Source organism: Manis javanica, chromosome 2 (assembly GCF_040802235.1).
Source record: "Manis javanica isolate MJ-LG chromosome 2, MJ_LKY, whole genome shotgun sequence".
Classification (NCBI taxonomy): domain Eukaryota; kingdom Metazoa; phylum Chordata; class Mammalia; order Pholidota; family Manidae; genus Manis; species Manis javanica.
The window spans coordinates 130,230,857-130,258,666 of NC_133157.1; the positions used below are offsets into that span (position 1 = coordinate 130,230,857).

General features: G+C 34.9%; 1 protein-coding gene across 18 annotated transcripts in view; it reads right to left on the reverse strand.

Moving 5' to 3' along the window:
- The window catches only part of LOC140847879 (serine/threonine-protein kinase TAO1-like), a 210,763-nt gene that overhangs the window by 38,416 nt on the left and 144,537 nt on the right, over nucleotides 1-27,810 (reverse strand). For 10 of the 18 annotated variants that reach the window (XM_073229435.1, XM_073229440.1, XM_073229438.1 and 7 more), the window contains 8 exons: nucleotides 26,104-26,174; nucleotides 23,589-23,685; nucleotides 21,933-22,046; nucleotides 11,790-11,883; nucleotides 10,175-10,256; nucleotides 7,588-7,756; nucleotides 5,541-5,744; nucleotides 1,825-2,061 (listed from right to left, as the gene is read on the reverse strand). The gene's annotated coding sequence lies outside the window, so the exon portion shown is untranslated. The other 8 variants (XR_012128137.1, XR_012128138.1, XM_073229443.1 and 5 more) reach the window with 6 other exon arrangements.

Sequence of the window (27,810 nt, forward strand, 5' to 3'; positions counted from 1 at the left end):
TCTGCTGAGAAGTCTGATGATAGCCTGATGGGTTTTCCTCTGTATGTGATATTTTCTCTCTCTCTGGCTTCTTTTAATATTTTGTCCTTATCCTTGATCTTTGCCATTTTAATTATTATATGTTTTGGTGTTGTCTTCCTTGGGTCCCTTGTGTTCAGAGATCTGTGTACCTCCATAGCCTGAGAAACTACCTCCTTCCCCAGATTGGGGAAGTTTTCAGCAATTACCTCCTCAAAGACACTTTCCCTTTTCCTCTCTCTTCTTCTTCTGATACCCCCATAATACAAATATTGTTCCGGTTGGATTGGTCACATAGTTCTCTCAATATTCTTTCATTCCTAGAGATCTTTTTTTCTGTGCCTCAGCTTCTTTGCATTCCTCTTCTTTAATTTTTTTTCATTTATCGTCTCCTCCACCATATCTAATCTGCTTTTAAATCCCCACACTGTATTCCATAATGAATGGATCTCTGTTCTGGATTTGTTCCTGCATTCTTGAGTAGTTTTCTGTACATACATGGATGTGTTTATGATTTTTTAAAAATCTCTTTTAGGAAGATTGATGAGTTCATTTTCACTTAACCTCTTTTCTGGTGTTTTGGGGATTTTGGTTTGAACCAGGTTCCTTTGGCACTTCATATTTGTATGTGGCACCCTCTAGGACCCTGAAGGCATACTCCCTGGAGTTACTTAGCCCATGGAGTGCTGTCAGGGTCTCAGCAGAGTGACACTGGTGACTGGGGGTTGGGAAGAGCTATTTACTGCTTCCCGGCTACTGTGAATCTCTCCACAGCCAGACTAGTCAGCCGAACACACAGGTGTAACCCTCTATGCCTTGCATTTGTAGCTGCTGTAGGCAGGACCTCCCTCTGGATGGACTGACGCCGGGGCAGGGGCAGCTGGTTTGTAAGCCAGTGCCAGCCTGCTGGAAGGTGCAGCAGGCTGCATATCATGGTGGAAGGCTTCAGAGCTGTGTACCCAGCCAGGGGGATGGAGCGCCTGAAGTTCCTGAAAATTTCCCAACCTGCTGGGCAGAGTGCATCTGGACAATTTTGTCTACCTGTCCTTTCTCCTGAGCAGCAAGCCCTGTGCAATCCTTGCCCATTTAGTAGCCCGCTCACTGTTAGGAAGTCTCTCATACTGCCTGCCTTTCTTTTGTCCCAGAGCAGCTGGATGTGAATCCCTGTTTTCCACAACAGCTGGAATCTCAGTTTGTCCAACTATTCCTCCTGTCTTAGCTTTCCAACACCACTAATCTTGAGCACCATGCAATATAGGTTCTTGTTCCCACAGCAGATCTCCAGGGCTGGGTGTTCAGCAGTCCTAGGCCTCCACCCCGTCTCCACTCCATTTCTCTTCCTTCTGCCAGTGAGCTGGGGTGGGAGAAGTGCATAGGTCCCCCCAGATCACAGCTTTGGTATGTTACCCTTTTTGAGGTCTGTTCTTTTCTCCAGGTGTAAGCAGTCTGGTGCTGCCTTCTTTCCTGTTGATCTTTTAGGGTTAGTTGTATTAACTATATTTTTGTATTATATGTGGTTTTGGGAGGAGGCCTCTGTCTCACCTCTCACATCGTCATGTTTAATCTGATCTACTTGACTTAACCACTGTTACATGATAAAAGTATCAAGTTATCAGGACGTAATTCCATATCTACTGGTTCCCGACTCAGCACCTGATATTTTACCTATTATATAAATATTTCTCCCTTTCCCCAATTGACTTGCTAGTTATGGGGAACAGATACCCTAACATCAAAATGCCATCTTGGTTAATTTTGAAATAGTCACAAGGGAGAATAAACACATTAGTAATACTGGTCAGCTACCTCTTTTTCCACTGCCGCCTAATGTTTCTTGAGAAGTTTCTTCATTTTTGCAGCAAAGGTGTTATGCTGAGTTTCAAGATCTTTCTCTAATCTGAGGCGATGCTCATCCATCTTAGCCTTTAACTTTTTTTCCAGATTCACCAGCTGTTTCTGATGTTGCTGTGTCATTCTCTTACAGCCAGACAGTTGTTCTCTGAGCTGAGATTCCTGCTCATGTTCTGGCATTTCCCTTGTAACCTACAACAATGGAGAGGAAAGAATGAAGTAAAGCAAAACTTTTTTCTTTCAAAACTGTCTTAGACCAGTCTACTATCAACTAAGTAGGTAATTCATGTAGGAGATCCCAGTCAATAGCTTCTAATAAAATTTCATCTGAAAAAGCAGACAAGCTAGCTGGTTCTAAAATTTAAGTAGGACTGTAAAGGACCTAGAATAGCCAAAGTTTTGAGGGGGTATGAAAAGTTGGTAGATGTAAACTTCAGTAATCAAAACGGTGTGGTATTGGTATAAGGACAGGCTGAATAGAGCAAAGGAACACAGTAAAATCTGGAGACAAACCCACATATATTCAGTCAATTGATTTGCTACCAAAATGTCAAGTTAATTCAAAGAGGAAAGGAAAGTGTTTTTAACAAATCCTGCCGTAACAGCTGGTTCTCTGTATTCAAAATAAATAAATGCTTAATCATGCTATGCACAGAAATTAATTTGAAAAGAGTCACTTGACCTAAACCTAAAATCCAGAATCATGGAGCAGAGGAAAACACAGAATATTGTCATGACCTTGGGGTCAGCAAACATTTCTTGGGTACAACACAAAAAACACTGATTATAATGAAAAAAATGTACAAACTGGATTCTCGAATAGAGGCAAAATTCAGATAATGTAAGATTAATCATTTAAAGTGAACAATTCAGTAGCATTTAGTATATTCATGACATTCTGAAACCACTGCCCCATTGTAAAGAAAAAAACGTACAAACTGGATTCTTAGAGACAAAATTCACATAATGTATGACTAATGATTTAAAGTAGACAATTCAGTAGTATTTAGTATATTTGTGATGTTCTGCAAGACTGCCCATATCTGGTTACAAAACATACATAATACTTCATAATAAAACCCTGTATCTTTTAAGCAGTTGCTCCCTAATCTCCCCTTCTGGTAACCACCAATCTATTTTCTGTCTATGGATTTACCTATTTTGGATGTTTCATATAACATGTGACCTGTTGTGTCTGGCTTCTTTCACCTAGCATGTTTCCAAGGTTCATCCCTATTGTATTGGATGTAACAGTACTTCGTTTCTTTTTATAACTGAATGATATTCCACTGTAAGCACATACCCTCATTTGTTTATCTATTTACTTGTCGCTGGACCTCTGTGTTGTTTCCACCTTTTGGCTATTGTGAATACTGCTTTTATGAACATTTGTGCATATGCGTTTGTTTAAGTACCTGCTTTCAATTGTTTTGGGTATATATATATAGGAGTAGAATTGCTGAGTCATGGGGAAACGCTATGTTTAACTTTTTGAGAAATCAACTGTTTACCACAGCAGCTGACATTTTACATTCTTACCAGCAATATACAGCAGGAGTTCCAATTTCTCCACATGCTCCCTAGTTGTTATTTTCCATCTTTGTTTTTGTTTTTCTCTTTTAATAGCTAGCCATCTAACAAAACAGCAGCAGATTCACAGAGTCCAAGAAGGGACTAGCAGTTACCAAAGGGAAAGGGGTGGGAAGGGTGGGTGGGAAGGGAGGGAGAAGAGGATTAAGGGGCATTATGATTAGTACACATAGTGTAGAGGGGGGAGATGGGAAAGGCAGTAATAGCACAGAGAAGACAAGCAGTGACTCTATAGCATCTTACTACACTGATGGACAGTGACTTCAATGGGGTGTTAGGTGAGAACTCAATAGAATGGGTAAATGTAGTAACCAGTGTTGCTCATGTGAAACCTTCATAAGATTGTATATCAATGATACCTTACCAACAACAACAAAAAAATAGCTGGCCATCCTAGTGGCTGTAAGGTGGTACTCACTGTAGTTTTGATTTGCGTTTCCCTAATGACTAATTATATTGAGTATTTTTTCATGTGCTGTTGGCCATTTGTATATATTCTCTGGATAAGTGTCTACTCAAGTCTTTAACACACTTTTTAAAATTGAGGTATAGTTTATAATTTGAATAGTTTTTTGGTGGAGTCTTTAGGGCTTTTTTTATGTAGTATCAAGTCATCTCCAAACAATGACAATTTCACTTCTTCCTTACCAGTGTGGGTGCCTTTATTTCTTTTTCTTGCCTGATAATGTAGCTAGGACTTCCAATACTCTGTTGAATAAAAGTGTTGTGAGTAGGCATCCTTGTCTTATTCCTGATTTTAGAGGAAAAGTTTTTAGCTTTTTCATGGCCTTTACTCATTTTTAGTGGGTTGTTTGAATTGGATTTTAAAACTAAAAATTTTAATTTATCACAGATGGAGAAAAAATATTTGCAGGACATATCTGAGATAAAATACCTGTATGTTTCTTATGAAAGTCAAACATACATATGCCCTATGACTCAGCCATTTTATCCTATGTATTTGTCACAGAAATTAAAACATCATGTTCAAAGACATATACATGTTTGTAGCATCTTAGTATGCTGATGGACAGTGACTGTACTGGGGACTTGGTAATAGGGGGAGTCTAGTAACCATAGTGTTGCTCATGTAATTGTACATTAATGACACCAAAATGATAAAATAATAAATAAAAGTATTTATTTCATCTTCCACTTGCCCCTTAGCAACCTCTAATCTACTTTCTATGAATTTGCCTATTTTAGATATTTCGTATAAGTGGAATTCTAATAATATTTTTCCTTTTGTGTCTGGCTTATATCATTTAGCATTTTTTCAAGGTTCACTCACATTGTAGCATATATTAGAACACTGTTCCTTTTCACAGCTGAATAATATACCATTGTGTGTGTATATATAGATCATATATATCATATATATTATATATATATGATATATATAATATACACTATGGTTTGTTTATCCATTCATGTGTTGATGAACACTTGGGTTGTTTCCATCTTTTAGCTATAGTGCCTAGTAACTTTTGGTAATACTGAAAGCAGTGAAGTTAAAAAGGAAGCATTCCTATCAATTGTGAAAAGGAGTTACCTGACCTTCCAATGTTTTCAAGAAAATTTAAAATCTTACACGTGAAAGTGTAACAAACATCCACATTTCCCAAACTGAGAAGTTGTAATTTTCTACAATTACACCCAGTTTTATTTTTAAAATGTAAACATTATGGAAAACGCAAAAATCACTTTTCATTATTACCCACCTTAAACCTTTCTCCACATCCCAAAGGCAACCATTATCATTAATATCATGTTGTATACTTACTATTTTTAAATACCTTTGTTTTCATCTAAGTAACTTCAAATAATACATTATATGGTATTTATTTATTTATTCTAAGATTTTAAAAATATTCTTTTTGCATTCTCAAAACATGTTTCCTAAATGCAGACATTAAACTGGGAATTAAAAAGCCTTTTGCCATTTTAAAATAAGTTGCCTAAATTATGTTCCAAACTTCTGATACATGAAAGGAAAAAAAACTCCAAACTCTTAAACTAACCAGACTAGGAAAATTAGTTACCAAAGTTGAAATTTTTTTCACTGAAATCCAAATACTCACAGGTCTTGAACGGATGGCAGAATTATTAGACATAATTGTTTCGATTCCCTCCATCACGTGTAGCTCATCCTTGTTATCCGAGGCATCCTGAAGAATGTTAACCCTACCGCTTTGACTCCTGGTCCTGTTGGACATACGGGGAACAGACTGATGACTTCCAATATTGTGCACTGCTCCTGTCTGTCCAAAACCGTGATCTTGGTCCTGAGGGAAAAGAGTATTAGATTCAAATATCTTTATCTCCTGAATTCTTGATTATTAGCACCTAGCACACTGCTTGGCACACACAGTCTTCAGAATGTTAGTGGTCTATTTTGAGAAATTCTTTGTATTTGCCAAGACCAGAAAGTTTATCAGTTGTTAGTTGACAGATTAAAAATGTGACCAATGAGTAAATACCAAAAAGTCAAACCAACTCTGTGAAAAAGTTAATCAGAGTTATTTCCAAAGCCTTTTCTCTAAAATTTTTGACATTACTTTGAAATCCATTTCTCCTACACGTTTCATGGGGTATACACAGAGATGCTGCTAATTTCTCAATGATTCCAATGGTGAAAACAAACCCCCTTTTTTTTAATCCTATAAACATCCCTTTTAGTTATTTTTTATTGAAGCCTTTTATATTTTTTTCTTCTGAGAATATAGTCTTTAGCCTAAACTACTTCCTCTAAGTAATTTAATATTAATTCCTATCTATTTTTATGTAAAATTAAAAACTGTATATATATTTAATCATAATTGGAAGACTGTTCTTCCCAATAAACGTGGCAAGCTTTGGTATCTGGGCACCAATATTATAGTCTTACCATATCAAACCTCTTTAAGATATGCAGAATAATACATACAGACCCATAGTATATGGAGGATCTTTTCTTACATCCACAGCCTTAAAAAGTTGCTGTTATTCTAATGTTTAATGACATTAGAATTTTATTAATTTCACTTTATTAAAGCATTTCACATACCTAAAATAGCCCCAATTTTCTAGTGACTACTGTTAGAACTAAATAACAATATCAAAAATACCAAAACTGTATGTAAGAAAGTCTTCTATTTTATAGTTCATTAATTATGTAGTGTTATTAAAAAGAAAAGTAACTACTACTCCTGTTTTCAGAATGCAGGGATCTTTCTCAATAGAAAGCAATAAAAAAGAATCAAAGCTTTGGCATTGGGACATGAGCAAAGAAGAAAACAGAAAATACTTAGACTAAAAAATATAGCTGCACAAATCATAAGCTTTATATTTTCCTTTGAGGAAGTTCTGAAACATTTCTACTGCAAATTTGGAAACATGGCAACATGGAAACAACTTGGTCTCAAGAGTAATATATGAATCCGAACCCATATGCTTCTACAGTAAGTTAGTTAACCACTCTGAGCATTACTTTCCTCACCTATAAAATGAGTATTTTAGAACCATGTAGAGGAATGAATCCCTATACACAACTGAAAAGAATGAAGTGTTCTTAGTAACAGAATAAGAATGCTTTGTAATTTTTTTCCCCAGGATAAATTTAGCTAAGTCATATGTTTATTTTATTTATTTATTTACTTATTTTTAAAAAAGCAAGAAATTTCCAATTTAATAAACATTTATCAAACATTACACAAAAGGCACTGGGGGAAAGGTTTATACAATAAACAAGATAAGGAGAATGGTTGGTAATTCTAATGACTTCTCTGTGAGCACCGTCAACTTTGGAAGCCTGTAATTTCAAATACTTCCAAAAGCGTGTCCCATGCCATCAGACAATCAGGCAAAAAAGTGTTCAGTAGACCAGAATTTTGAGAGGGACTAGATTAAATAAAAGTTGAACAGGTTTCTCTAATAAAAGACTTCACAGAGCTTTACTACGCTAATGTACACTACCAAGAGGTTGGTTTAAAGAATTCAAAACCTTTTTCTCCACGTGGGACCTTAGAGAATCACTGTGAAGACACAATCTGGAAACCACTGATATAAAAGATTCCTGGCAAGAAAAGTTCCATAAGGAAAGAAGCCAATAAAGAGACCGTAGTACTTGAGCCATTTCTAAGTTATTACCTTTTCTTCCGGTGCTTCTGCTACTGGCCCTTTATGTGCCTCCTGGGAAAGGACTTTCTTCGTCTTTTGATTGCGCAGCTTGTCCAGCACTCTTTTTTTTTTCTTCCTTTGCCCTTTGAAGGAGATCTGTTACCACTGTTGTAGGGCGCTCCCGAAGAAGAAACGGGTGCTGGTTAGAAGTAGCAGGCAAAAGTCAGGTTGAGACCTATATATTTTTTCATTCAGAACAAATGAATCCCTTCTTGGACACTAGAGTTACTATCCTAAATAATTATAGATAATGCATGTAATCTATAGTTATCTAATTCTGCTATGGTTTTTACTTCTTATATTTATAAAATTTAATTTACATGTACACACTCTGTGCCTACATAACTTCCCCTGTACTTTTTTGAAAACTTTGAACATGACACCTTTGTTGGCCAAATGAAAAGGCAGAGTTGAAATAATCAGTGTCTAAGTAAACATTAAGAATTAAGTCCAAATAGAGCCCTAAGTAAACGCTTACAAATTCTTAGAACTAGTTTCATAGAGGAGACACTATCAGTTCTGAATTACATTAGATTTCAACAGGAATGTATTTACTGATGGTGAATTACATAACATACTACGTGGGTATAATGGGTTCTTTATGTTGCTTAAATGAAACTTCATAAAACACTAGCAGTTGATTAAAAGACGTTATGTATTAGTGATTTTTACCATTAATATTTAATAAAGCTTAACATTATCCAATATAGAAAAGTAGAAAGAACAATTGAACTATAAGATTATCATTGTTACATTTGGTATTTTTTGGATATTTATTTCTTCTCAGAAATTTTCCATGTATAGATTTTGTTTTGTAGTTAGCACACAGATTGCAGAAAGATGACTTGTGCACTGGAGTTCATGAGATGATCATGAATTCTTTTAAGACTTTTACCTCCTTTATTAGCTCAAATTTATTTCTTCTCTGAAGAGCTGTAACTATATATTATTCTCTTTTTATTGCTGTAAGTATTATGTTATTTCAACTCATAATGCCTACAGATTATTTCATCAAATGTTCATGCCAAAATTACATAACCATTATTCTAATTCTGGATAATTATTTTCAATTTTTCATTCTGAGATAAATAGCTTCATACAGTAAGTCACTTTTTTCCATTTTATTTTTTTTCCTTATGACAGACTGCAACAGAAATGTGATTAGGCCAAAGGGAAGGATGCACTTGACAGATTCTTCCTATCACTTCCTATAATGTCAATATACAAAATGGACCAGGTACATGAATACATATGCAGGTTTGGGAATCACCCAAGGTCAAGTATCCATTCCTGGTGGGTTGGGTTATTACCAAAAGAGCTTCTTTGCTTTCATTAGGCAAATGTCAGAAGCCAGTCACATTCTTCCTTTTCCTGAGCCTTAGTTTGGTATGTACCACAATTTATAATATTCGGTCTTTTTTATCCGAAAATAATATATCTTGTAATTCTAAGTTATTTAATAGTTTTCTACAAATGGATCCTGCTTGTTTTTCACTTACATAATTCATAGCTATACTAAACCTTTTGTTGCTATTGTGAATACCTAGTTTTTGGGCTTTCATTTGAGACTGTAAGTGTGCTTAGGGCCTAGAATTCCCTAAGTGTTACTGAAACTTTATACTGCTCTTCTGCATACTGTAGTTGCAAATAATCCTACTGAATATGTACATGATCCTTTCAATATCCTTGCATATTGAACTGCGTGTTGGTGAGAATAAACTGAACTTCTTTGAAATTCTAAAACATTCATGCTGAAAGTCTAATTTTCTGGTGAAAAATCCACAAAATTCCTTAGGGTCACAAAAAGATAGTCAACTGCTACTCACTAATGCCTTATCTAGATGTTTTAAGAACTATATTAAATTGAACAATACTATTATTGCTATTAATAAGATGTCAACCTCTAAATGAAAACATTTTTGAGAACAGAAAGCATATACTAATAATTGATTTAAATTAGATAACCAAACCTATTGAAAAATGAATAGAATTCACATTACTTTTAAAATATTTTCATTGCTAAGTTAGAAAAACATATTTCTCAAAAGGAAATAAAAATGTGATATCCATTTTTAACAGTTCTTCTGAAATCTCTTTTCTCCCAAGGTATTTATGTAAATATATTACACATCATTTCTCTTCCTTTCATATTACTTTATATAGGACAGATTGATATATAAAGTATGGTAGATACAAAAATTAAATCCAAAGTTAAACTATGCTTTGTAACCTCTGAAATGACATTGTTTCACATGAGTTAAAATTTGTAGTTGTAACTCATGAATATATTCTTGCATGTATAAAAATTAAGTCATTTAGTACTACTATATTGAATATTTAACTATATATTCTATTCAGACATGGTAAAAGCAGTTAATTTTGAAAAACAAATGAAAAACTTAGCAACTAAGAAAATTTCCAAGAAAGAATGGTATTATGAAATTAGTATTTTAGCAAAACCCAGCACAGCGTACTTAACACTGATGCAGAATCAAAGAAGAATAAAACACTTTCTTTAAAATAGTTTCTTAGGTGTACATAACAGAGTATAACTGACCTTTAAAAGTGTCTTTGATGTAGGGCGATCTTTAGGGTTTTTCTGGAGGCAAGACTCTACAAAGTTGTGAAAAAAACTGGACCTATTGAAAAGGAAAGTATTAAGTGAACATATTGCTATTTCCTTTAAAAACACATCCACAAATCAAGGCATGTCCCTATGGGCAGGAGGGAGAATAGAAATAATAAAAAAAAAGCAGACACAATACACTATATATTTCATCATGTAAGTCTATAAAAAGCTATGCAAAGCAACTAATGAATCTTTACCATTTTTGAAAGATTTGCACACATTATTTTAAAATCCTGCTCTCACATACTTATGTATCACAACTCATTCTACGCTGTGGTAAATTAGGGAAGTCAATCATTTTCCTTTTTGCATTCAAATCTAAGATAATATTCTTCTTAGTATTTTTTTTTCTTTTCTCTAGCCACGTCTCTTTCTTGCTTGACCCTTGGATCATCTTCCATATAGCATGTCTCAGAACATCACGCTATTTGTTTTGGAAATAACAATTTTTATACCTAAGTATTTAGTGTCCTTGAGCAAATGGACAAAAGTTCCAGAAAACAGTAAAATTTTTTTAAAAAGTAGAATTCTGTAACATACTATTATATAGTGTTACTGATGAGAGTTCAGTAAGGCCGTAAGTAAAAAATATTCCATCAATGTTGGTCATCAATATTCAAATAAGATTTAATTCTTTTATACAAGAATTCTTTTTTGAATCCCCAAAGTATCAACCAGTGTAGACAGCCTGTGTTTCATGTATTTATTATTCAGATGTACAATAAACTGAGCCAAGATTTCTTCAAAACATCTCTACAGAAGCAGCAAAGACCTGTGAACTTGCCTTAATAATGTAATGATAAAAAATAAATTATTGCTAATTTATGCATCTTACTTGTGAATTTTAAAGTATTTGTTAAGTACGGTAGGTAGGCCCCTAGAATTTTTCAAATGCTAGATATACCTGAAGACTTTCCCATTAAAATTTTCTATCACTGATAAAAATCCTTCTTTCCTAAAATTGTCCATCTGTTCTCAATAAACTTCTTTACATGAATAACAGTATTATCAAAGAAGCACTAGGAGATGCAACATCAAAGCACATTCGGAATAATAAATAACAATTAGAATCATCCAAAAATTATGAATTATCTGGTAATTCTGATAAATTATCAAATCATTTTTACGTATGTTTTATATCATATCAATTATAAACCATTCCCCAATTAAATATCTGTACAGGTTGTGGCAATCTAAATACTGCAGTTTTAAAATACGAATGTTTAAATCATGCTATTTATTATATAATCAGGGTTGTATGTGTCACTAAGGTACAAAAAATATATTACTTTTTACACAAAAGCCATACTTTTTGCTCCCATGTAGCATCATCTATCTTTTATTTCTGAACTGAGTTACATACATGCTATGAAAAGTAGAGATAATAAAGGATAAACATGATGTAAGGATAAAATAAAGCTATTTTAATATTTCTTCAGGTTATATACACTTCACCTAATTGAAATGAAATCATTTTGATAACATTATGAAAAAGTATTTAAATTTTATCATGTTGAACAATATATCTCTCAGCCATACTCACCATTCATTAGACTGTAGTGCAGGGGGGTTATTTCTGGTAATGTGATATAAGGCACGCTTTGCATTCATAGCAAATAAAGGAGGCTCCCTTTCCGCTATAAAAGAAAGAAAACTTCCTGTTAAATATGTGCCTGTTATATAGGAGCATGGAAGCACTGTTAGTTTTTTTTTTAAATAAACCCCAACTTAGGAAAAAAGTTGCAAGTAGAGTTCAGAGAACTTAGTTAAATGAGTCAATAGAGAGGAAATTGCAGCCCTGATGCACAACATCTCTAAATAGTGTATTTTTCCAATAAACAAGAACATTCTAAGAGAACCTAATACAGTCATTAAATCAGACCACTAATATGAATACATGACTATTATCTAATCCTCAAGCTCCACTGTAGTTTCAATCAAATGTCCCAATAATGTCCTTTGTAGCAAAAATGACCTTCGATCATCTGCATCCTTAAAGGAAATTGTCCATTTTTTCTAAGTTTTAAACTTACATAAAATTGTTCATAAAATATCCCTATAATCCTTTCAATATGTGTAAAATCTGGAGTCATGTCTCCTGTCATTCCTGATATTGGTTGTGTCTTCTTTCTGTTTGATCTAGCCAGGTTTATTAATTTCATTAATTTTCCCAAAGAACTAATTTGTGATCTCACTGATTTTCTCTATTGTTTTCATTTTCTATTTAATTGCTTTCTGCTTTGATCTTTTCTGGGTCTCTTTGTTCTGTTTACTGTGGATTGAATTTGCCCTTCTTTTTCTAGTCTTAAGGTGACAGTTGAAGTCATGACCTTGACAATTGACAAGTATAAAATTTTGACTCTCAAATATCCCTCAGTTTGGCTTTGTGCTGTTATTAAATTTAGTTTCCACATCTCTGGCAGGAATATCACAGAAGCAAGTGTCACGTTTTTCTCAGTGTATTCTATGATGATCCTATAGAACAGGTCCATGGTTTCAGATCGTCTTGTCATTGATGGTGTTCACTTTGATCACTTACGGCCATTCCACAAGGTTTCATGGTGAAGTTTCACTTTTTTCCTTTGTAATTATTAAGTATTTGTGAAAAGGTACTTGAGTCTATATAAATATTCTGTTTTGCATAAAGATCATTTTATTCTCTTATTGTATAGATTTAGATTCTTCATTTAATAATTTATAACCTGCTACTATCATTTATTTTGATGTTGAAAGTGTTTCATTTTTGAGCAGTTGAGAATCTTTTGAAGCCGACTTCTGCCTTTCTGGCATGGCTCCATCATTCCCTGCTCAGTTCCTTGCTCTCTGGCCCACTAAGATGTTCCAGGATCATCTTATGCTTTCCCTACTGTAGACACATGCCAAGGAGCTGTGGCACGCAGTGTGCTCACTGCTACTGTCCGTGTCACTTCTCTTAGATCCTGTCAGTGGATAAAGGGAACACACACGTCCCTCACACATTTGTATTCATACTTGCACATTAAATATCTTTAGTTGTTTATTGAAAACAACTGAGTTCACTACAATATCTCAAATCCAATGCTGTAGTACTATTTATTCGAGCCTTCTCTTCCCACTATTTGCAGCACCCTTACCCTTCTCGGACAGTAAGAAACCTCACTCTCATTATCCTTAATATATTTGATGACTCGCCGCTGTACACAGGCAGTCTCCCATCTTGGCCACCACCCTTTCCCCTTTTCCCCATCAAGTTTTCAAACCCCATTCCAAGCCTGTCTACAGTGTGAATGTCCACTTCATCCACTCAGTTTCTGACACCCCATCTAAACTGGATCACTTTCTGCAGTGAGGCCCTCCTCATCATCCCTCAGGAGGGAAGCCCCCTTCCTTTCAATCAGCAAGAGAGCTTCCTCCATACCGGCCGGGCAAGATAGAGAGACTCAGTCTACACGCAATTACCCAACACAAGCCACTAGGGGTCGCAGTTGTCCCAGTAAAGAGGCCAGGAGCAAGTGGAAAGCCTCAGCTCTCCCACCTGACAGAAAGCCAATAGCTCACCACTGCACCTATCAACATGAAAAGGCAAAAAAATTTGATCCAGACAAGACTAACCCAGACAGTTTTGACATCTGCTACATCTTCCCCTGAAAAGGAACCCGGGGAGATAGATTTAACCAGTCTTCCTGAAAAAGAATTCAAAACAAAAGTCATAACCATGCTGATGGACTTGCAGAGAAATATGCAAGAACTGAGGAGGGAGAATACAGAAATAAAACAAGTTCTGGAAGGACTTCAAAACAGAATGGACAAGATGCAAGAGACCATTAATGGACTAGAAAACAGAGAACAGGAATGCAGAGAAGCTGAAGCAGAGAGAGATAAAAGGATCCCAGGAATTAAAGAATTTTAAGAGAACTGAGTGACCAACTGAAACAGAACAATATCCACATTATAGGGGTACCAGAAGAAGAAGAGAGAGAAAAAGGGATAGAAAGTGTCTTTGACAAAATAATTGCTGAAAACTTCCCCAAACTAGGGGAGAAAGTGGCCTCTCAGACCACAGAGGTACACAGAACTCCCATGACAAGGGATCCAAGAAGGGCAACACCAAGACACATAATAATTAAAATGGCAAAGATCAAAGACAAGGACAAAGTATTAAAGGCAGCCAGTGAGAAAAAAAAGGTCACCTACAAAGGAAAACCCATCAGGCTATCATCAGACTTCTCAACAGAAACCCTACAGGCCAGAAGAGAATGGCATGATATATTTAATGCAATGAAACAGAAGGGCCTCGAAACAAGATTACTGTACCCAGCACGATTACATTTAAATATGAAGGAGGGATTAAACAATTCCCAGAGAAGCAAAAGTTGAGGGAATTTGCCTCCCACAAACCACCTCTACAGGGCATCTTACAGGGACTGCTCTAGATGGGAGCACTCCTAAAAAGAGCACAGAACAAAACACCCAACATATGAAGAAGGGAGGAGGAGGAATAAGAAGGGAGAGATATAAAGAATCATCAGACTGTGTTTATAATAGCTCGATAAGTGAGTTAAGTTAGACAGTAAGATAGTAAAGAAGCTAACCTTGAACCTTTGGTAACCACAAACTTAAAGCCTGCAATGGCAATAAGTACATACCTTTCAATAATCACCCTAAATGTAAATGGTCTGAATGCACCAATCAAAAGACACAGAGTAATGGAATGGATAAAAAAGCAAGACCCATCCATATGCTGCTTACAAGAGACTCACCTCAAACCCAAAGACATGCACAGACTTAAAGTCAAGGGATGGAAAAAGATATTTCATGCAAACAACAGAGAGAAAAAAGCAGGTGTTGCAATACTAGTATCAGACAAAATAGACTTCAAAATAAAGAAAGTAACAAAAGATAAAGAAGGACATTACATAATGATAAAGGGCTCAGTCCCAACAAGAGGCTTTAACCATTATAAACATATATGCACCCAATACAGGAGCACCAACATATGTGAAACAAATACTAACAGAATTAAAGGAGGAAATAGAATGCAATGCATTCATTCTGGGAGACTTCAAAACACCATTCACTCCAAAGGACAGATCCACCAGACAGAAAATAAGTAAGGACACAGAGGCACTGAACAGCACACTAGAACAGATGAACCTAATAGACATCTACAGAACTCTACATCCAAAAGCAACAGGATACACATTCTTCTCAAGTACACATGGAACATTCTCCAGAAGAGACCACATACCAGGCCACAAAAAGAGCCTCAGTAAATTCCAAAATATTGAAATTCCACCAACCAATTTTTCAGACCACAAAGGTATGAAAGTAGAAATAAATTCTACAAAGAAAACAAAAAGGCTCACAAACACATGGAGGCTTAACAACATGCTACTAAATAATCAATGGATCAATGACCAAATCAAAATGGAGATCCAGCAATTTATGGAAACAAACGACAACAACACAAAGCCCCAGCTACTCTGGGATACAGCAAAAGCAGTCTTAGGAGGAAAGTATATAGCAATGCCGGCATATTTAAAGATGAAAGAACAATCACAAATGAATAGTCTAATGTCACAAATATCGAAATTGGAAAAAGAAGAACAAAAGAGGCCTAAGGTCAGCAGAAGGACGGACATAATGAAGATCAGAGAAGAAATAAATAAAATTGAGAAGAATAAAATAGCAAAAATCAATAAAACCAAGAGCTGGTTCTTTGAGGAAATAAACAAAGTAGATAAGCCTCTAGCCAGACTTATTAAAAGGAAAAGAGAGTCAACACAAATCAACAGAATCAGAAACGAGAAAGGAAAACTCATGACGGTCCCCACAGAAATACAAAGAATTATTAGAAAGTATTATGAAAACCTAAATGCTAACAAGTTGGGAAACCTAGGAGAAATGGACAACATCCTAGAAAACTACAACCTTCCAAGACTGACCCAGAAAGAAACAGAAAATCTAAACAGACCAATTACCAGCAATGAAATTGAAGTGGTAATCAAAAAACTACCAAAGAACAAAACCCCTGAGCCAGATGGATTTACCTCGGAATTTTTTCAGACATACACAGAAGCCATAATACCCATTCTCCTTAAAGTTTTCCAAAAAATAGAGGAGGGAATACTCCCAAACTCATTCTATGAAGTCAACATCACCCTAATACCAAAACCAGGCAAACCCCATCAAAAAAGAAAACTACAGACCAATATCCCTGATGAACATAGATGTAAAAATACTCAACAAAATATTACCAAACCAAAATCAAAAATACATCAAAAGGACTGTACACCATGACCAAGTGGGATTCATCCCAGGGATGCAAGGATGGTACAACATTCGAAAATCCATCAACATCATCCACCACAAAAACAAAAAGAAAGACAAAAACCACATGATCATCTCCATAGATGCTGAAAAAGCATTCGATAAAATCCATCGTCCATTCATAATAAAAACTCTCAACAAAATGGGTATAGAGGGCAGGTACCTCAACATAATAAAGCCCATATATGATAAACCCACAGCCAACATCATACTGAACAGCAAGAAGCTGAAAGCTTTTCCTCTGTGATCGGGAACAAGACAGGGATGCCCACTCTCCCCACTGTTATTCAACATAGTACTGGAGGACCTAGCCACGGCAATTAGACAAAACAAAGAAATAAAAGGAATCCAGATTGGAGAAGTTAAACTGTCACTATTTGTAGATGACATGATATTGTACGTAAAAAACCGTAAAGACTCCACTGCAAAACTACTAGCACTAATATCGGAATTCAGCAAAGTTGCAGAATACAAAATTAACACACAGAAATCTGTAGCTTTCCTATACACTAACAATAAACTAATAGAAAGAGAAATCAGGAAAACAGTTCCATTCACAATTGCATCAAAAAGAATAAAATACCTAGGAATAAACCTAACCAAGGAAGTGAAAGACCTATACCCTGAAAACTACAAGACACTCTTAAGAGAAATCAAAGAGATCACTAACAAATGGAAACTCATCCCATGCTCCTGGCTAGGAAGAATTAATATTGTCAAAATGGCCATCCTGCCCAAAGCAATATACAGATTTGATGCAATCCCTATCAAATTACCAACAGCATTCTTCAATGAACTAGAACAAATAGTTCAAAAATTCATATGGAACCACCAAAGACCCCAAATAGCTTAAACAATCCTGAGAAGGAAGAATAAAGTCAGGGGGATCTCACTCCCCAACTTCAAGCTCTACTACAAAGCCACAGTAATCAAGACAATTTGGTACTGGCACAAGAACAGAGCCACAGACCAACGGAACAGAACAGAGACTCCAAACATTAACCCAAACATATATGGTCAACTAATATTCAATAAAGGGGCCATGGACATACAATGGGGGAAATGACAGTCTTTTCAAAAGATGGTTCTGGCAAAACTGGACAGTTACATGTAAGAGAATGAAGCTGCATCACTGTCTAACCCCATACACAAAAGTAAATTTAAAATGGATCAAAGACTTGAATGTAAGTCATGAAACCATGAAACTCTTAGAAAAAAACATAGGCAAAAATCTCTTGGACATAAACACGAATGACCTCTTCTTGAACATATCTCCCCGGGCGAGGGAAACAAATGCAAAAATGAACAAATGGGACTATATCAAGCTGAAAAGCATCTGTACAGCAAAGGACACCATCAATAGAACAAAAAGGCACCCTACAGTATGGGAGAATATATTCAAAAATGACAGATCTGATAAAGGGTTGACATCAAAAAAATATATAAAGAGCTCACATACCTCAACAAACAAAAAGCAAATAATCCAATTAAAAAATGGGCAGAGGAGCTGAATAGACAGTTCTCTAAAGAAGAAATTCAGATGGCCCACAGACACATGAAAAGAAGCTCCACATCGCTTGTCATCAGAGAAATGTAAATGAGATATCACCTCCCACCAGTAAGGACCACCATCATCGAAAAGACAAACAACAACAAATGTTGGTGAGGTTGTGGGGAAAGGAGAACCCTCCTACACTGCTGGTGGGAATGTAAATTAGTTCAACCATTGTGGAAAGCAGTATGGAGGTTCCTCAAAATGCTCAAAAAATAGAAATACCATTTGACCCAGGAATTCCACTTCTAGGAATTTACCCTAAGAATGCAGCACTCCAGTTTGAAAAAGACAGCTGCACCCCTATGTTTATCGCTGCACTATTTACAATAGCCAAGATATGGAAGCAACCTAAATGTCCATCAGTAAATGAATGGATAAAGAAGATGTGGTACATATACACAATGGAATATTACTCAGCCGTAAGAAAAAAACAAATCCTACCATTTGCAACAATATGGATGGAGATAGAGGGAATTATGCTCAGTGAAATAAGCCAGGTGGAGAAAGACAAGTACCAAATGATTTCACTCATCCCCAGAGTATAAGAACAAAGGAAAACTGAAGGAGCAAAACAGCAGCAGAATCACAGAACCCGAGAATGGACTAATAGTTACCAAAGGGAAAGGGACTGGGGAGGATGGGAGGGAAGGGAGGGATAAGGGCAGGGGAAAGGAAAGGAGGCATTACGATTAGCATGTAGAGTGTGTGTGAGCATGGGGAGGGCTGTGCAACACAGAGCAGACAAGTAGTGATTTTACAGTGTCTTACTGTGGTGATGGACAGTGATTGTGAACGGGTATGTGGGGGGGACTTGGTGAAGGGGGGAGCCTAGTAAACATAATGTTCTTCATGTAATTGTAGATTAATGATGCCAAAATAAAAAAAAAATCAAACTCTACAATAAGGTATGCAAGCTGATAACCTAATCCTCATACCTAACATGAAATATTAAGTAACTTTAGTAGCGGTACTACTACTCTAAAGCATTCATGAATGCTTTAGAGACCCTTCATAGATGGTAAATCTATAACCATAGACATATTCTAGGTGTTTAACAAATACTCATTAAATTTTAGAAACAGATACCTCAAAATTAATACCACAGTAGAAACTATTTTAGACCTAATTTAATACAGCAAATATACCTAAACTAACATATATATATATATACATATACACACACACACAAATTGCCAAATAACCAAAGTGACAACCTTGATAGATTTATTGCTCCCCTTAAACACTGACATAAAAATGAAAAACTGTACTTTGGTACAGAAATTGAGGTGAAACATTGATCAAAACTTACTACACAGTAATAAAGAGCAATGCTTACCTATTTCAATACGTTATCCCCAGAGACCATACATCTACTTTGCTATCATATTGTTCTTCATTCCTGCCTAAAATTATTTCTGGGGCCATCCTAAAACATAAAATGTTACTTAAAGTTATAAAAGAAAAGAAAAGTATACTATTCTTTAAAAATGTAATGACCATACACATGGAGAATACCTGTGTGAATTCCAGATGATATGTCTGGACATAAGAATTCTTATAATGGGAAATAAATGTATTACAGGTTGTGAGGTAAATATTTACCATTGCATATACAGTGTTAGACTTATTCTCACCATTTGTCATGATCACATACCAGCATCTTGGAGGAAAGACTCCCCAGAGCAGGGTTGCATTCTGCATCAATTCAAGTTTGCAGATTGTAATACTGTATATCCTTAATGCCAGTGGTTCTCAAACATTTTGGTTTCAGCATCTTATTACAAAAGTCTAAATTTTTATCACTGGCACTTGTTTTCTTGAAGTAAACAAACTCACTACATTTAGCTGAGAAAATATCTGCCACAATAAGCAACAATGAATAAGCAGTTTGTCAGTCTTTTCTGCAAATAGGAGTAGTGTTCTGTGATAAAAGTGGCTAGGACAGCCACTCATAACTAAATAAATCATACAATTATTAACTTTGGAAGGGTCTTGGCTATAAAATGAAACTCTAATTCGCATCTTCAGCTAGACTCTAATGTTCTCACTGGTGCTCTACCTTATACTTCCTTTCTACTTGTTAAGCACAAACATTTAGAACAGTTTCTGACTGCTTAATAAGATTGTCACCAGGCGTATGTGAGTTCCTGTGTGTAAAAATATGTAAATATGTACATAGTGCTGTGTTCCTAATATACCATATACAAATTTCAATTGCCTATAATAGAGGGCTTCTAATGTGTTAAGATGTTGAAGTAAGCTTGGGGAGTCACTAAGTTCAACAAAGTTAAAAAGGTAGTTTTGTTTTTAATGCACAACTTTCTAGCTCCTTTCTAGTATCTAATATTGATCACTGACTTGTAAAGAGGGTGACCATTAAGAAGCATTATTTGTCCAAAGAACCCTTTTTTTTATATAGGGGAAGAGGATTCTGTCTAAACTAGGGTTCTACATAAGAAATTTTTGGTCATACAGAACAGTGGTCTTCAAACTTTTTATTTTCTTACTTCCAATGAATTTATTTAAAAAATGTATCCGCTTGTACATTTTTGAGTTGGTATCTAAATTTTATAAACTTAATAGTTGCAAAGGATATAATGCACACATATGTATATGTGCTTTACAGATATTTACAACTTGGAGCTGAGGACCTCGCTCATTCAATTCATTAAGAACACTGTTATATAATAACCTAATTAGCAAACCCAGTCTGCACGGTCATATGAACCATTCAAATCAGAATTATTTTCTGTCAGGAAATGCCAAACTTCATTTCTCATTGTAAAAAACATGTTAATGTGTCCTCACAACAATTGTCCCAGTTATGAGATAATTTGTGATTCACTAGAAAAGAAGCTGGGAGGAAAGATAATTGGGGAAAAGAAAGAGCAAGGAGTAAAAAGAACTGAAGAGAGATGACTGTGAAGGCAGAAGGCCCTTTGCCAAAACTTGGTGTCCTAAAACTTCAGTATTTCTGATGCTATATATTCTAGATGTTACGTGTTCTCAGATTGTCCCTCTGGTGATGGTTTGAGGCTTTTAATTCTCAGAACAATGCATCACTCTATTCTTCAGGATGGGTGAGAAGCCTTTCTTTAACAAACTGGGAGTTGGGAGATTTGAAAGGTAGGTGGAAAAGAAGATGAAGTAGACCTGAGACACTTCTCAACATATACAGAGAGAGGACATCTATGGAAGTTGAAGATGTGGAAAATGATTCCCTTCAGACTTGCTGACATTAATATGGAATTATTTATGAATAAAATTAGATGATGTCTAGAAGTTGCTTCAGATAACTGGAGGTGGGAGGGACGGCAAGAAGGTCAAGTACACAGGGCAGCCAGGCCCTGGGGTAGTGCTGTTAGGCTGAGCTGACTGCTGTGTGAGCCTTCGTTATATTTTTGTCTATTTCCCTGTATACTTGAAATTCTCCACAATAAAAAATGAAAACAAAAAGTTCCTAATCAGCTACCAGTCTTCAGGTACTCTTATTCAGAAGATACTGACACACAGTAAGTATAAATCTAAAGAAAATTTCCACTTAGCATTTCTATCTTCTCCCTTCTTAAAGGTTTAAATTTTTTCACTCCTACCCCCAATACATGATGTAGATGATAACAGGAAAGAAATGTAGGGGGGACAAATGATACAGTAGGAGATACAAGGGCAGCACTCCAAACCTGTATCTGAAACTACAGTGCTTAGAGTAATATCTAAAGCAGCACTGTACTTCCAAGAGAACCATAAAGCACCTGATAAAAGTACAACCACACACTGCCTATTCCAATTATGAGGATCAATACCAGATAGGACTATGCTTACCAATGCGGCGTTCCCACAAAAGACTTGGCAGAAGAGGCCATGGAAGCAAATCCAAAGTCAGCAAGTTTCACCTGGCCTCGTGGTGTCAGAAGGATATTTCCTGCTTTGATGTCTCTGCGTTTAAGGAACACAGAAAATTATTTTTCTTTCCTTTGTAAGATTATACTGAAAATGATAAAGATCATATAAAAATTTATAAAATACAGAAGGAGAAATCAGAATAATTAAGGCCTTGGATAATCTCTCAATTGGGATAATGAGAATTAAGATCCTCTCAATTGGGATAATGAGAATTAAGATCCAAACTAAGAAATGAGATACACAGAATTCCTATAAGTACATAGTAACAATTTTCTAAAAGAGAAGATAAAATAGCAGTAGAAACAGAAGAAAAAAATTAGGTAATTAATAGCACAGACTCAATATTTGAGTGCCTGTTTATTGGTACAAATAATGGTTTTAAAATTTTAGCTGAACATTCTTATATGACTGTAAGATTTCTGAGTATACCCTTAACAAGAAATGGAAAAAAAAGAACCTGATGCCCCAAATTTGTTTTTTTTTAATTACTCATATCATTCCAAATTTTTGCATAGTTCTCCTACCTAAACATGAAATGAAAACTGAAACACATGGGTAAGGTAATATCAATGATCCCAAATTTACTTTTAAGCTCTTTTCTAAATCAGCAATGTACATGTGAACTAAGAAAATTATAATGGGATTGTATGCCCAATGGGCACCATAATATTCAAAAAGAAATTTCTAAGCACTTGTCAATTCATACTATACAGTATTATAATGGGTGTAATATTAAGTCAATCTATTTTCTTCCATTTGTTTTTTTAAAAAATGGAAGGTTCTTTGAAGTTGAGAAGACCTTAGGTTCTGCTTCCAACTCTTTCATTCTCTTATTTACTATACATGTGGATTTCTCTTGGACCTTACTCTCCTCATCTAAAAAACTGATAACCCATTAATTTGCAATGATTCTACTATATAACTTTACTATGTATTGTCTGGTTCACATACATAATTTTAAAAATGCTAGCTTCCTTCTAAAAACAGGCAAAACCAATACCAATGCTAAAAATGTAGTTTATGGTGGTTTAATCTTTAAATTACTATCCATTATAAAGGATTATCAAGGATTATCTCAAAAGCATAGTGTTAAGTAGCTTTTACTTGTCTCTATCATGGAATCAATGGAACAAATCTGGCATTATGAGTCACCAGGAGGACAAAAGATCTAGGTTAGTTCTAGTCTAATCTATCTTGCTTCATCAGCTTTGAGAAGTGAGTCACAAATTGGGGCATCAGTTTCTTCATCTGTAAAATGAAACAAGAATACATAATCCCTATCGTCTTTTCCACTTCACAAATTAAACTTTTCTATAATTAAATTTCTATCACAAATCTATAAAGTGCATATACTTCGGAAAGCCCAGCAGCATGTGTAGAAAAAGATAAAAATTCTCAACAAAGAGATCAAATAAATTAGTATATTCATTTTAAGACATGGATAACCTAAAAAAATATGTTTGTAAAACTCCAGAATACTTTTATTTAGCTAAAACCAACAAAGCTTTCAGGATTAATAAATTCTAGGTCTGATAAATTTGCTTATTAATACATGGTAATTTTTAAGGTACTTACCTATGGATCATGGCCCAAGAATGTAAGTAGGCTAATCCCTGAAGAGCACCGTGTATAATTGCTGCTATTTCCATTTCTTGTAATGGCATTTTGTGAACTTAAAATAAGATTTTATTTGAAAATAATTACTCTATAGAACATTTTTATTTTAAAATATATATACACATATCTAATATATGGGCAAATTTTCAAAAAACTAACATTTAGCAAGAAGGAATTTTTTGCTTTCCAAGATAATAAACAAAGCAATTGAACTTAATAAGTGTGCAGTTGTGCCTAGTTATTATAGTTCACAGCCAATTTTCCTCTAAGTTAACATTTAACAATTATTTCATGATTATAAAAACAATGAAAGAGAAACTTTCCCTTTTTATATTCCTACATACCTTCATTCTGAACAGAAGGAACAAATCAAGTTTAATGATAAGGAAGGCAGAAAAGATGCCTGTTAAATCATAATGAAAGAAAACATCTGTTATGCTAAAACGTAGTATTTAGTGAGGACAGTGCATACCACGCTGAGACTCTAGAAAAGACAAAGGTTTTCACTTTTCCTGGAAAGTTTTAACATTATTAAAATAATCTCTTAGTGAACGAGTTCTCATTTTATTATACTAATACTTTTCTTTTCTTAATAAATAAAGGAAACTTACATTCCAGCAAATCTGAAACAGATCTTGAACAATATTCCATTACAAGCTAATGTCTATGATATGATGTCAAAGTGTGGGCAAAGGGTCTGTTTGTTTCTATGCAGAAGATCAAGGCCTAGCTTGGATACCCAGAAAATGAACTAAGATACGATATGAGGAGGAGCTTCCGGCATCAGCACTCTCTGGAGGACTTGTGCCAGGGGGATGATCAACAAAAAGCCTCCACAGGGATCTGGGCGATGCTGCGGTTGTGGCTGCATCCACCCCACCATTTCCTGGACTTGCCATTGGAATGAGGAGGGAGATGTCCAGGCTGGCATGTGCATACAGTGAGACAACGAATTTGACCGGATCTGTACTGCTGGAACTCAAACAAGAGTTTGAGTTCATCTACTCAAACTGGCATGACTAATTAAACAGACTCCAACACAAGTCTGCTATGAAAGCTGGTTTTAAAGTTATACTGTAGAATGGCAAATTAAATTAAACTTGTAAAAAATGGAGGTTTTTTTAGGGGTTTTAGAATTTAAGAGTTTTTTTAGGTATCGACATAATGGAACATTGATCAATCACAACAGTGTTATCATACCCATAAGTATGATTATCACAAAAAACAACATTTACCACAAAACAGAGATTACAGAAATGTAGAAAGCCAAAACCTTTAAAAATTAAAGACTGATGTAGCAATTCTACCTCTGGGCATATACCCTAAAGTTTAAAAGTGGGAACTCAAAAAAATACTTGTATACCTATGTGCATAGCAGCATTATTCACAATAACCAAGGGGTAGAAGCAACTAAGTGTCCATTTACAGATGGTAGATGAACAAAATGTGGTGTTTTTATATATACACACACACACACAGGAATATTATTCAGCTTTAAAAAGAAAGGTAATTCTGACACACTACAACACAGATGAACTTTGAGGACACTATATTAAGTGAAACAAGCCAGTCACAAAAGGACAAATAGTGCATAATTTCAATTACATGAGATACTTAAAGTAGTCAAATTGATAGAGACAGAAAGTGGAGAGGTGATTTCCAAGGGCTGCGGGGAGGAGGGAATGAGGTGTTATTGTTTGATGGGTGTAGAATATCACTTTTGCAAAATGAAAGAATTCTGGAGATGAATGGTGGTGATGGTTGCACAGCAATGTGAATGTGAGGAAGGAAGAATTAACACCACTAAACTTACACTTAGAGTGGTTAAGATGGTAGATTTGTTTTGTGTACTTTATCACAATTAAAAATAAATAAATTTTTAAAGAATTAAAGAAAGACAAAGAGAACAGACTTAGAAAGTAATTTTATAAACTTATGCAATTAAGGAAGAACTAATCACAACACTGATGAACTAAAGTACATGCAACACAGTATCAGTAATTTTATTTTTCAGATTATTACCCACTGCCTTATTTTTCCGACTAGATATATTGCTGCCGATGATTATTTGAAACAGCCGTTAAATAATTTCTCAACCATTAAAAATTTATATCCAGTATACTTACTGTCAAACGTACCTTATTCTAGTGTACTTTCTCAAACATGATAATCCCTCTATTATAGAATAATCTGCTGAACAATTTAAAAAATTAAACTCATGTCAGCAGCACATATCTAAAAAAATTAAAAGTAAGGGATGCAGTTGGGAGGTTTCTGGGATGTCAGGAATGTTGTTTATGGCTCTAGGTACAGGTTAAATGGGCACATTGAGTCTGTGGAAGAGAATTCACTGAGATAAACCTTAGTATTTGTGTATTTTTCAACATTTTTTGATAAAATTTCCACCTATCCCCAATTAAAAATGGTATGGCTTTCTTTAACATGCCAATACAAACATATATATTTCACCTACCTCCATAGCCCTCTTTCCACTATAAGGTTTCTCTTGATAGCCACCACGTCATAGGTGTGCACATCTCGTGCCTAAAAAAGACAGAAGACCACTGTAAAAATTAACATTTATAAACTACCATGTCCAAAAAGATACCAAAACTGATTTTAAAGAACATTAAAAACATAAGTAAATGGATAGCAAAAAGCGTATCAAATTGTCAAGGAGCTGGTACTTTAGAAATAAAAATAATGCATGTTTATCTTTGAATCAGCTAGTTGAGAGGAAAAATATAGAAATTTGAATAGAACTATAAACAAACAAAAAAATGACTAGTACAAGTCTATGCTAGGCCTGTAAATGTCAAAATTTCAATGAAATGGACAATTCTCTCGGAAAGAACTACTAAAATTGATCTAGAGAAGAAAATTTGAGTAAAACAGTGGTGGAAAATTGAAAAGAATACTAATTGTCTTTAAAATTGTTGTGAGTGGAGCAGTTTCACTAGGGGAACTTCCCAGGATAAAAGGGGAGAAAAAGGAAAGCTACCCCATTAACTGTATGGAGGCAGTCTAACCCAACAACTAAACCCTCACAAGCAGCACAAAATAGAAAGTTAGCTACCAATCTGACTTATAAATGTAGACAAGGGAACTCTAAATGAAATTTTAAAACCAAATATTACCGGGCATTAAAAGAATATTTCATTTGGATAAAATATATTACCACAGAAATGCAAAATTTTGATACAGGAAAACATTTCATAATTTGCCATATTTTTTTACAAATCAAAGGGGAAAAATATATACTTATAAATATCAATGCTTAATAAATGCTGAAAATGTAGAAAGAGCCCAACTCTAAATGTATTTAATGCAGGGAAGACCAAACTCTTAGAAAACCCACATGGGAAAGGTAATTTGATAAATCATGTCTATTGTAAACAACTATTAACTAGAATTAAGACAAGACAGCTAACATGTTATCACCATTACTATTTACCACTGCTGTGGAATTTTGATAAAAAAATAAAAGCGTAACAGAAACATAAAAGTTAACTCTTTAGAAAGTAAGAGCCAAATTCTCATCATGTGTTAACAAAAAAGATGATATATAAAGAAGGCACAAGAGGATAGCTGCAAAACATTTCAAATGAGTTCAGTAAGAAGTGTTAATCATCTCTAGTCATCTGTGGAAGTATTCATCTTCAATTCAGTCTTTAATGAATTTCCAAAGATAAAATGTTTTAAAATTAGATTATGGTGATGACTACAAAAATCTAACTTACTAAACATCTATGAAATGCACACTTAAAATTGGTGAACTGAGAGTATGTAACTTAAATCTCAAAAAAGCTGTTAAAAAATTAGACAAGCAGGTATGTAAATTATACCTAAATAGAGTTCCTTAAAATATATATATATATATATTCTTTTAAGTGGGTCCTTGGAACAACTAATGACCTTCCAATTTCAATTACTAGCAGACTGGTGAAGGAAAACGTGAACCACTTAACATAATGGGTGAAGTGGATCTATCTGCATAAGATCTTGAATATGAATTTATTTTTCCAAAATGTTCTCTACTCAATTTGTGAGCCCCTTGATTTCAGTCAATAGGTCTAACCAGCTATATTCTTGTCTAACAGTTTTAATGAGATATAATTTATATAGCACACATTTCACCCATTTGAATGTGTGTAATTCTATAGCTTTTAGTACACTGACA